Source organism: Adiantum capillus-veneris, chromosome 3 (genome assembly GCF_014529385.1).
Source record: "Adiantum capillus-veneris isolate H3 chromosome 3, ASM1452938v2, whole genome shotgun sequence".
In the NCBI taxonomy this organism is placed as follows: domain Eukaryota; kingdom Viridiplantae; phylum Streptophyta; class Polypodiopsida; order Polypodiales; family Pteridaceae; genus Adiantum; species Adiantum capillus-veneris.
The window spans coordinates 39,499,091-39,512,123 of NC_140933.1; positions in this window are offsets into that span (position 1 = coordinate 39,499,091).

Sequence of the window (13,033 nt, forward strand, 5' to 3'; positions counted from 1 at the left end):
CACTTGAAAAAATTTGAGGTGTCCTTATCTGACATGGATAACAAATGAGTAAGTCTAAAACCTTCTATAGATATATGCTAAATTAACTATCCTATTTCTCAATTATGATCCTATCTTGGAGAGAGTTCGGTTCACAATATTAAATAATTTTGGAGCATTTGCAAGTCCAAAAGGCACTGAAAGTTCTTCATTTTCTCCTTCATTTGTAGTATTTGCATGGACACAAGCATTTGATGGATTTCCTCTACCTCGAGCATTTGATTTCAACTGGCTTGGGTTCCTCCTTGAGACTGTTGATTTCCTCTTGAACGAGCTGGTCTATTGGATTGTCCATTTCTTGTAAAGATTGGATTCCCAGGTCTAAAATTCCCTTGGTTTGTGGTGGTCTTTGGTTTGTATTAGGTCCAGACTATGAATCTCTAAGGTTCCTATTAGTGTGCGTACTTCTAGCATCATATTGTCTTGCCAGTTTGATATTTCTCTAGATCATTAAACGACAATCCCGAGACACACGTTCAGGCTCAAAACAATTGAAGAAAAGGTGATATCTTATTGCCCTCCTACGTAATATGGCTTCTTGAGTATGAGAATATGATGATCTAGACTCATCTTTTGGTCGAGGTCTTTTATTACCATTTGATATTTTGAGCTCAATCGGTTTACCCGCATCAAGAACATCTGCAAAATTTGTAAGGCGTAAGCATTGAAGTCTAGTCTTCAAAGGATTATGGAGGCCTGATACAAATTGTGCCACTTTGACTTCCTGAGTCATCTCGATAAGGGTTAAGAAATTTTTATATTATTATTCCAGATCTCTGGTTCCCTGAGTACAATCAAGAAACTCATTCATACGGTATGAATGCTATATTTTATTCTGATATTTCTTCTTTAATTGAGTCTTGAGATAATCCCAAGTTGTTGCATTAGGGTTGACATTATTCTCAATACAATGGTCTCTCCACCAACCCTTGGCCATCTTTTCAAGTTTAAACTTAGCAATGATAGCCTTGTTCTCTGCGGATGAATGAGCTAGTTCAAAGTAATCATCCATGCGCTCAATCCAGTCCTCAAGAACCTTGCCTACATCTTTGCCTTCTTCGCTAAAGTTTCCAGGTTGTGACTTTTGAAGCATAGCATTGATGTCACGATCAATGATAGTCTGTTGAGGTGCAATAGGGGCATTGGCACTAGCAGGAACTCCATTTCCTCTAAGAGGCATGATTAATTAATGCATCATGTCAAATACAAAATCTTATTAACAATATATTACATTAATCTTCCCGCATTATGAGTCAAAAATGGTGGGCAGGAGGGAAAATTTTTTAACCATAATTTTCTAAGGAATAGGTAGTCATTTACACCCAATTGAAAGACAAGATCTACTTACGAGACGTTAGAAGTCACCTGCAAGGGTCATTACTAAAACAAACACTCAAAGAAATTCTTGATACACTTGTTGAATACTTTAATCACTTTACCATAACTCAAGCCAACACTTCCACACAAGAAGACAAGTCAAACAAGTACCATCAACCAATGTCACTTATAGATCCATCATATGAATACAATATCCTTTTTCAAACAGCATGCATGATTCATAACTAACCCAACTACTATCACGCTTTAGGCTATCCCCATAACCTTAAGCATTGGCTCTGATACCAGGTGAGAGATACCCGTCCCCGGGGGTCTATGCACAAAATATAAAATTTACACTTTTCTACAATTTTCAATATACATCAGAGTTGTGGAAGCATTTGCATAGGGGAGGAGTTCTTGGCACCCAACCAAGCATGGATTTTATGTTGGGGTAAAGGCGCTATGCATTTTTCCCACCCGGATGTCTAGTGTCCAGCCACTCGCCCACGTGTGTACATACTCTTATTCTTCATTACATATGAGAATAAGGAGCTCCTCATCTTAAGTCTTGTGAGGCTGCTCCACCCACACTAGGTTGTTCTCTTCCCCCTTCTTTGCACGCACCGCACACGCGCACTCATCAATTGCTATCAGAGCTACGGCTTGTTGAGAATGTGATCGTGCTAGCTAGGGTGGATGGAAGAGAAACATAATGCAAGTGTGTGAGTGTGCATGTATACAAGATTATCACTCAAGTGAGTTAGGTTCCAAGATAGAATTAACTTGAACTCATAAACACAATCTTGAGTATGGACTTAGCTTAGCACAGATTCACCATACACAAGCATGTAGTGTAAAATAGAGTTGTGTTTATTCATTCATGAAATGATCTTTAAGTAGCTCTACAACCTTGCTCCACAGCATGTGGGATAATTCCACTCTTCTCTCCTTGACTCACATTGTAGGACAGAGCTCACACTTTTCAATCCTCCCCTTGACGTTTGGACTATGACAAATCACTAAAGATGCAATATCCACAAAGGATGATAAGTTGATATCCACACAGGCTGACAAAATGCACACAGAATGATATTATCCACACATGATGATAAAATCCACATAGGAAAATAGAAGTCCTCCCCTACAAGTAGAGAGGCTGCATCTTCAAAATGGATCTTCATAAAAGACAAGGTTGTTCTCGCCATCATATTCTTTGTCTTCTACCATGTGAGTGATCCTTTGTTAGGTCTCTTCCCTTCATGGATTCTGTTGTTGCGTCTACTGTTGTTTCTTCTTACCGCATTTGTTGCCAGGTTTGCTTGTGTAACAGTCTTTTTCTACGTGTCTCATTTTTCCACATTCATAACACTTTCTTCTGGTTGATGATATCAATGGCGAATATCTTCCCCTTGAGGATGTTGTGATAAAAACCCTTCGTGATGAGGTTAATGAACCTTTTTCTTTTTTTCTTCTGCTTGGATTGAGTTGATGACATCTTGAAAAGGTGGGGATGGTTCTTTTTCTTCAAGAGTTGTGACTAAGTGGTCATAAGAAGGTGGAAGTGCACTTAGTAGTACGGCCACTTTGTCGTCTTCTAGTACTTTGACCTGGATGTAAGTGAGATGCATGACAATTCTCTTAAGATTATTTACTAGGCTAGCAATGTCCCCCCCTTCAGTCATAATGATTTTGTAAAGTTTTATTTTGAGACTAACTTTATATCTTTTGGCCCTAGCTCCAAAACTACTTTCTAGGACATGCCAGGCATCATGTGCATGCTTACATTTGTCTATGAAATGCACATAGTTTTCATGAAAGGAGGTGATGAGGATTCCTAACGCTTGTTCATCTTTGACCAAATTTTGTGCACTTGCTATGAATGTAGTTGCCCTAGTGTGCACTCCATCAGGTTTGGTTTGTTTCTCTAAGGCAGTGCTGATGACCGACCATAAACATTTTCTCATTAGGTGACCTCTTAACTTCGTTTGCCATGTGTGAAACCCTTCCCCATTGAATTTTTCTATTCCCTTGTCCCCCATTTGTGCTAATAGAGGGGTCTTAGCTTAGGAGACTCTCATAGCCAATGTCTACCTCCTTACTCGGTGCACAAGAATTTGAAATTTACCCAAAGAGGTTGTGCTCAATTGGGTTTATTTCAATGCAAGTTAAGGGACACACACACGCACATGCACGCACGCACGCGTGGGTGCAAACACACACACACACACACACACACACAGATCCCCTTTTGTGAAGCTTCTCTTCACTAGAGTGAAAGCCCATCTTCACAAAAGGTAGTGCTCTTTGAGGTGTTTGAAATTTGTGTTTGGAGAAGTCCTTTTGAAGCTCAATGAGATCTTGATATTCGTGTTTGAATGCCTTTTGGAAGTCTCCCTTTTGAGGGATCAAGGATTCTCTTTGAGTGTTATGAAGCCCTTTTGATTGTTTGGCTTTGCTAAAGCTCGGTGGTATTAGGTGTTTAGGATTCTTTCTTTCTTTTACAAGTGTGACACACCACCAATGGGAGCTATAGTGTGGGAGCACTCTTTTGTATCCAAGAGGCTTACCACTTGATGGGAGCCGAAGCTTTAATTGAGAGGCTGCCAACGTCTCCGTGTGGGAATTGGTCTAGGCAAGTGGTAAGCGGGCAAAACAAACTGAGCCTGGCGCGGTGGGAAGGGGGCCCCCGTAGGGGTGGAACTCAAAAGGGAGTGAAGCACGTTTGTGAACTCTGTTGCTGGCCGGGGTAGCTTGTGGCGCTGGTCACCATCAGATGTTGGCGGGTGTGAGAGTCACCGAACACAATCACCAAATGGATGGGCTCTCACGGATGGCAGGCTAGTCCTCTCGGACCCAAAAAGGCCTTGCAATGTAGTTTATCATCCCTTTTGAATTCTTCCTTTGAGCGCCCCTTTTTTTGGTGGCCTTTGACTACCCTTCCTTGGGCTCCCACCAAAGTGGGGCGAACTTTGGAGTTTAGTTGGAGCTCAAACACAAGGTAGTCATTGAATGTACACACACACACACACACACATAACAAAAAGGAACTTCTAAAGCACTGTTCTGCCAAAAAACCAGCAAGTGAGTGTGTAAAAACAATCAACCTTTAAACTGTGCAAATGAAAGGCGATTTGATCATGGATTTTTTTCACAGGAAGCTTTTGAGACAGACTACGCACACACACTAATTGAAAATGCCAAATTTGCTAAATAGAGTAGAAACTATTGAACACAATTGCAAGTTCCTAATGGTAAATTAATGAATTCCAATGCTAATTAAGCTTCCAATTAGCCAGTGAGTAGTGGCCCAAGAGTCTTTACCTCAAGAACATGCTCATGCTAGCCAATAGAATATTAATTAGGCATGTGTTATGCAGTAGAAGAGTAAGCCTAATGGATTTAGCCAATGATGATTAATGAATGCTAATTGTACAAACATGCAAATGCATAATACCAAACCTAGCTAGCATACCCATGGCTATGATACCGTTTGTTGAGAATGGGATCATGCTAGCTAGGGTGGATGGAAAAGAAACATAGTGCAAGTGTGTGAGAGTTTGTGTAAGCAAGATTATCAATCAAGTGAATTAGGTTCCAAGGTAGAATTAGCTTGGACTCATAAACACAATCTTAAGTATTGACTTAGCTTAGCACACACTCACCATAGACAAGCATGTAGTGCAAAATAGAGTTGTGTTTATTCATTCATGAAATGAGCTTTAAGTAACTCTACAACCTTGCCTGACAGCATGTGGAATAAATCCACTCTTCTCTCCTTGGCTCACACTTTAGGACAAAGCTCACACTTTACACGGCTAGGCGGCAGCAGTGATCTCTCGGTGGCGACGGAGTTTGGTGCTTAGCGGCTTCGGATCGGAGGCGGTTCGACTCGGATTCGGAAAGTAGACCTCAGAGATCAAGATAACAAGAGCTTACACACAACCAGTCAAAAGAGGAGAGAGAGATCAAGTTTTCTATGACCTAGGGACACTGACAAGCAGGTCGCTCAGGTTTGGCAGCTTGACAACTGTTCAACATTTTGTCCATCACTTGAGCTAGAAAGCTCCGATTTCAACACTTTTTTTATCAAAATGTAGATCTCTTCAAGATCTACAACGTTTTAAAAGAAATTGTTTTCTAATTCAGAGTGCAGGTGGGTTGAAAATCCAAAATACAGAGACCGTATTTTTCAAGATAGTTTGATGTACAACTGCTTGCAGAGTGAAAGGAGATTGAGAGAAAGCGAATTGTGTGAGAACACACTGGCTACGTGCGGGTGAGTAAACCCGGCGTCATCAGGCACCGGACTGAGTTCGGTCTTCTAGCCTTTGTCTATGACCTCGAGCATTGATGGCTCGGCTTGGCGCATCAGTTTTGACACTGATTTGTGGCTATTCGACTAGCACGCTTTTGCCCTGCAACAACAGAAGCCGACATCAAGTGTTTTCTCGACTTCGAGCACAAGCAGCCATAGCATTGGCACTTCTACCCAACGATGGAAGACGGCTCCGATGGCCATCCCTGACTTTACGACTTCGACGATTTTCTCCAGTTTCGGCTTCAACGGCACATACCGACATATACGGATCTCATGGACCATTCCAGAGTGGATTTCTTCCTTGACCACACACAACTCTGGACACGTCTTTCCGGTTGACATGTTAACCGATCGATGAGGTAGTAGTTGCCAATTTTCAGTGGTTTTACTCATAGGTTGAAGCGCAACTTGTGTGGAGTACTAGAGAGCATTTTTTTGCACAGTTTGGTGCAGTTTCATGCTATGTATGCATATGTGGATATAGCTTGAGCTGAGATAGCTCGCAGGTAGCAGATTTATAGGTTTATAGGTGTTTTTGGACAGATACACGTCCATAGAGCCACTCGGTCAGGAGTGAGCCAGTTTGCCAGACTTTTGGCAGCGTATGTAGACCATTTGTGGATCCGTTTACTGAGACACCGTGTATCTAGTTTTCAAGCGAATTGGTGAGATTTTTTAAAACAATTCTCAGTTTCCAGGGGAAACTTTGTCGGATTTTTCTCAGATTCTCACCATGGTTTGCACGTATTCATAGTTTTCTCTCTGATGGTTTAGTGGTCGAGTTGACTCCCACTCTGGCAGTTGTCTGCAATTTTTTGGCTTGCGGTTACATTGACTTTTGACTCATTTTGCAAAGGAAATTCTGTTTGATTTTCCCTGTCTTCTCGCCATAAAATTTTACAGTGTTTATCTTGTACAGTGGTCTATATATTCCCACTTTTGACAGTGAGATCGAGTGTCTACTCTCACTTTGACAGATTTTTGTCAGTTTCAACACAATTTGGTATTCTTGTATCCACTTGTGCAGGAGTAAGGATTAGTGTATGCTTGTGTCGCTACAGATAGATAGTCACAGGTTTCACGGATTTTTGAAGAAATTTTGCAGACACTTTCTCTCGTGGGATGCGTTTTGAGCTAGTTTGCTCTCTACTTGCATATATGGTTATGCGCTTTACACTCAGTTGAGCAGTTTATCCTAGTTTATGCTTGCAGAGTTTGCACATTATAGAGTTGCTTTTAGGTATAGTTTTGATGCAATTGATCGTTCTTTTGAGCATCGTGTAGTGGTCGAGTTACCTCCCACTTTATTGCCAATTTGGAATGGTTTATGGTTGAGATTGTACTTGAGGTTTTGCTTAGTTTACAGGGGAACTTTTGTCAGATTTTTCCCAGATTTCTCACCATACTCTGTTTCTTAGCCATACATTTATGGTGTGCTCATAGTGGTTACAGTTTTTCTTTGATTTTGCTTCATGTTCTCACATCGACGCATATTCCGAGCATGAGACTACAGCATACAGGTTACAGGTTTTCACCTTTGAGCTACTAGTTGGTTTATGCTTGATTAGAGTAGTGGTCAAGTGATCTCCCACTTTGTTACCATTTTGGCTTTCACTTATGGTAGCAGATATGTGCGACATTGAGAGACGGCGGTCTCGTTCTTGCCGATACATGCGTTGTTGGCATTGCAGTCACACAAGGCACATTAGACGCCATTGTTTCAGACATATGAGACAACAACAGAGATGTATGTGAAATGTAGATACGGCTTTGACAGATGTTAGAGAGGCAGTTTCAGTGGCAGTCTATGCCAGTGGCGGTGATGTCAAGCTTGCCTCCATTGTATCTCTTGTAAATTTGTCTATAGTTATCACACTTTCTCCACGGTGGTTACTAGATAGCGATGCAGTTTTCCATGTCACACCATGTCATGAGTGGTTTAGCACATTTTCTAGTGGGAGACTTTGTTGTGTACACTTGGCCAATGGTTCGCCGTTTGACATAGAGGGTGCAGGAGATGCTGTTTGTCATTGCCCATTCGTGCGTCATATACGCTATGTCATGTGCGCTACGTTCCTCAAATGAGATAGAGCTTGATCTTAGTGAGATAGTTGGCAGCATTTGGTTGTCATGTACTACTTAGAGAGCAGTCTTTCCATATGCATTACGGTTCATTAGTGATTGTCAGAGGAGCCCGCAACAACATGGTATATCCTATGCATGTGTCTCAGGTTTGATATGGCGTAGTCTCGGTCTTGTTGCTAGCATGCTTTGAGAGAGAGACAAGATGTGTCGTTTTTACTAGTGATCTCCATCATGCTCAAGAGACAGAGAATTTAGTTGTGCAGGAGGTGCTAGTAGACTCTGTAGAGGTAGAGATAGAGCGGTAGTGCTCTAGTGAGACACAACAGGTGTTGTCAGACTTAGCGTAGGCAGAGGTAGAGCAGGTCTTCTCCCTAGAAACACAGACAGAGCTGAAAAATATGGAGCTTTTTGACATGCTCATGCTAGAGGTTGATGAGTTGGTGCCAGGATGCACAGTTTTGCCCATGGGTGAGAGGGACGTAGCTTCCCACTGTCGGTGTTGAAACATCCATACGTGGTGAGCAGTCTTGATCATGCAACTTTTGTAGATAGTCTTGTGCAGATTTTGTCAGTGTTCAAGCCTCTCATGTTTGACTTGTTACTATCAAGGCCCGACCTAGTAGCTGCAGTGGAAGCATTTGCAGTAGAGATTTTCAATCGTACGGTGGCTGACACTAGCATCACGCTTCTTGGAGCATTGCAGACCATACAGAGTTGTCTACAGGATTTACATGTAAGCTCTAGCATGTGTACACACACTAGCCTACCACTAGAGCCAATATAGCTGCGTGTAGATCGATAGACTGAGCTAGTGGGCGTAGGTTGAGAGAGTCTCACTACAAGAGGTTGTGTGCTCTTGTGATGATGTTAGCGATGGAAATACATTGGGTTTTTATAACCCCCGGCGTCACTAAAACCGTCGCTAATAGCGTCGCTACGAGAGCGTCGCTATAACCGTCGCTATGGGCGTCACTATATAGAGACGCTCATAGCAACGGTTATAGCGACGCTCATAGCGATGGTTATAGCGACGTTTACACTGAAGACTATAGCAACGCTCATAGCGACGCTACAGAGCCATAAATAGCGACGGTTATAGCGACGCCCGAGAGAATTTTTTTTTGGTGGCAGGGCATTGAATGCTTTGCCACCCATCATCCATATTGTACTTGATTCACTTTTTAAAAAAAGTGCAAGGGTAGATAATAGACCCAAAATAGTCACCCACAAGACGCATTGTTTGCAAAATTGACAATTGTACACATCATAGGCAAAATGAATTGATTGGCAAATGTAATAATGACAATTGTACAACATCATAGGCATAAAGAATTGATTGGCAAAAGGAACTGCGGTGACAAATGTAATAATATACATGGTTCAAAAAGACGTATAAAATCCATCTCATGATACATAAGCTATGAGAAACCCTAAACTAATGCTATCTAGCTACGGCTAAACTGACGTCGTCTAGTCAGACGTCTCATCGCGTCCAAGCGGCGTATCTGTCGGATTCTGCAAAAAAAGACAATAAGACAGCTTTCAGTAAGTATAAACATATAACGACATTTATAAAACAATACAAAAAATAAAAAAGAGTAAACCCTAATACTAACCATGCCGCCGTGAGAACTGAGAATGTCCATCAGGGCGTTTAAGCCCTTCCTGCCTGCGTACTCGCGCTCGTACGGTGTGGGATCATGTCCTGTCATCGACCACTGTCAAAACATACAAAGATTTCATTATGTTAGAATTAAAAAACTCATAAACCCTAAACTATCGAACATAAAGAGCAATGTGAAAACACTTACAAATTCGGCCTCAAATGATGCCCATCCACCGCTCCCCAAGTGGTGCGAGCTCTCTGCCTCTACTCGCGCTCTGGCTGCATCCTTTTGTTGCTTCCACTTGTCGAGATTCTCGCGCGCTGCTTTCTTCGCATTCTTCCAATCTTCTTTGGCCAGCCAATCTGGCCTGTTCCACCCATTCTTGATTGCTTTTTGCACTTCGGAACGCTTGTGTTTGCAGTATTCGCGCATTCGAATCTTCATCAGGTCTTCATTGAAGCGCTGATCCCGTGTTGGAATGGGAAACTCATCATGAAGTATGCTGATGACTCTGTTTTTTAAATCACTTGGTACTTCACTCCATTTGTTTAGTATGTAGTGTCTAAACAGCTGAGAGCAAAGACCACGCATGCATGAGATCACCTTCTTGCCGTCATCATCCATGATGATGCCGCCGCTGAAGTCGATGGAGTAAGACAAGCCCTCTGGCCGGTGACGCGTGAACCTGGGTGTCCCGACAGGGGTCTCTAGCGGCGTGTCGATGGGGGTACGGACGTCAGGTGTCTCCACCGGCGTCTGGGCCCCGAAGCGAGGAGTGTCGAGTGGGGTGGCTCCTGGCGGAGTAGGTAGAGATGTGTAGCTTCTAGGAACAGTCAGCCGTGCAAAACTTGGCGTAGATGGCGATGCTGTGGCTGGTGTGGGGGCGGGCAAAGAAGGGGAGGGTAAAGAGCCTCATCGAACACGAGGCAGTGTGGAGGCATCGGTGGCCGAATCCCCACAACAACCGCCACCGCCACCACTAGAGCGCCGGTGTCTAGACGAGTGTGAAGCTCGTCTCATCGACGCCGAAGCTTCGGAGCGCGCCGAATGCTCCGAAAGAGAGGGAGATGCGGATGGAGTAGGAACGCGCGATGATGCGCCAGAGCGATGACACTCCACGTACCACTGTCTCTGCTGCGGTGACAAAGAAGAAAGAAACTCCTCATCATCCATACCTGCATTAAACACACGAATATTTAAACTTAATATTGAATGAATAGAGTAGACAATGATGCAAAGACCATTAAATACAATGACGTAATGATGCATATAAATACAATGACGCAAAGACCATTAAATACAATGACGTAATGACGCATATAAATACAATGACGCAATGAATTGAGTGATAGAAGAGGCAAGTCAAAAACTCAGAATTTTCAATCAAAAGATGTGAGCGCGAGTAGAAAAGAGCGTTATACACCATGGAAGGTACTTAGAGAGCCAGAGCTTTTACAACACGGAGCAAAATTGTTCAAATACAATATTTGTGGCTTTAAGAGATCTCTCTCTCATCCTCGCATAACTCAGCATAACTTCCTATATCTATATAGAGCTCTCCGTTTAAACACATATCCTCTGTTTCATTTTGTAGCTCCTCTGCATGCACCCCATATAGAGTAGTAGCATCTTGATGCTCGTCTGGCACCACCGCAGCGGCTTCTGATTGAGCATCTTCTATGATCTCCTCCATTGATGCCATTGTGATTGGCACATGGTAGCCTTCATACGTCCTTGCACTACGAGGGGCTACCTCTATGACATACCACCAGTTTGATGTAGACTTTGTAGGATGAAATATTACCTACCAGAGCCACATAACTTACATGAGAGCTTTCAAGCACATAACTTGTAAAAGGGGGATGTTAACTATTTACATACTTACTTGTTCACAATGCTCGGGTAGTACAAAAGTGTCTCTTAGGTCAGTCCATTTCTTAGTAGAATCCACCTCAAGAATGTTGAGATGTCGAGCTCTAGACCTTGAGATGGCATCCACTACGGGTCTTGGCCGCTTACGACATTTACTCACTGGCGCGTTAGGTGACCGACACGGAGGATCTCTGCCAGTGATTCTACAGCTGGACTACACTTATAGTGCCAGCCTAGTACGCTTCTAGCGAGTTCACACTTAGTGACCGCATGTACATATGTGCTACTTTTCAGCTTTAGCACTTAGTCATTTTGTACTCTCTTTTCTGTGAAGAAGAAGAAGAAGCTTTCCATCTCTGTGTGCTTTGTGCTTGTCTTGTGTAGCTCTCTTGCATCCTCATTCTTTACATGGTATCAGAGCCTGGTGCAGGCAAGAGAGGCTAAGAGAGCAAGAGCATCACAATCCCTTCGTTCGCAATCCACGTCCAGAGTTTCTGAACAGGTCTCCAAAGTGCAGTATACAGAGATTTACTGTACAAGTACAGTGGTTGTGAAACGCTTGATTGTGGACACTCGTTGAGTGTAGAAAGCGTTACAGGAACCACGATAGCAGGTTCAGCAGATTTGCAGGTTTTTGCAGATTGCAGCTATTTTGTCTTAGTGCTTCAAGATGTCCGACGGTTTCAGTCAGATTGTTACTGAGAAGCTTGAGAAAAATAACTACCCTGCATGGAAGTTCAGAATAACAAATTTCCTAAAAGGAAAAGGTTATTGGGACTATGTAGAAGGAGACAATGAAAAGGAACCAGAGATTCCCGAGGCAAATGCTACAATAGAACAAAGGAAAGCTTTGAGGGACTGGCAACAAGGCCAGAGCAAAGTGATGTATTGGCTTTCTATGAGCATCACAGATGGCATGATGGGCTATCTACAGGATGCTGAAACCCCCGCCATTGCATGGAAAAACTTAGGCAGAGTGTTCGAGGTGAACACCAAGGCCAGGAAGCTTCAACTAAAGTTGGAGCTAAATCAGGTTAAGAGGAACAACCTCTCCATCAATGATTATGCTTTGAAGATCAAGAGTATCATTGAGGCTCTTGGATCTATTAAAGTCTCAGTGGAAGATGATGACATTGTCCGTGCATGTTTGGATGGTCTAGGAGATGAGTATGTACATTTTAGGTCTTCCATGAATACAAGAGACGACATCCCCGTGTTCCAAGATTTGATTTCTATTCTTATTCTTGAGGAGAAGAACCTTGACACATCTTCTTCTCATGGCAGAAATAATTCTAAACAGGCCTTCTATTCTAACTCCAACAGAGGTAGAGGTAGAGGTCGTGGTCGAGGCCCAAGGGGTTGCAGGGGCCAATTTCTGGAAGGTCAATCAAATCAAAACAATACAGGTGGCAGGGGAAACCAGTCTCAAGGCAGGGGGAGTCAAAGAGGTCGTGGTGCAGGATCAAGCAGGCATCAACATACTCCAGATAGTAGAGAATGTTGGACTTGTGGTGAAAGAGGTCACATGTCACGTGACTGTCCAAAGGGAAAAGCAAGTAGAAAGAGAGAACAGGGCAACTATGCATCTACTAGCAGAGATGCAGATGACAGCAAAAACGAGCGCATGTTTGTTATGCAGCATGTAATGAATACAATGACTGCAGAGAATTCCACCCAAGATGATGTTTGGTATGTGGATTCAGGTGCCTCTAATCACATGACGTCTCGTGGAGAGTGGTTTAGAGATATGCGCAAACCAGATGTGTCAGGCTATGTGCAGACAGGAGATGAC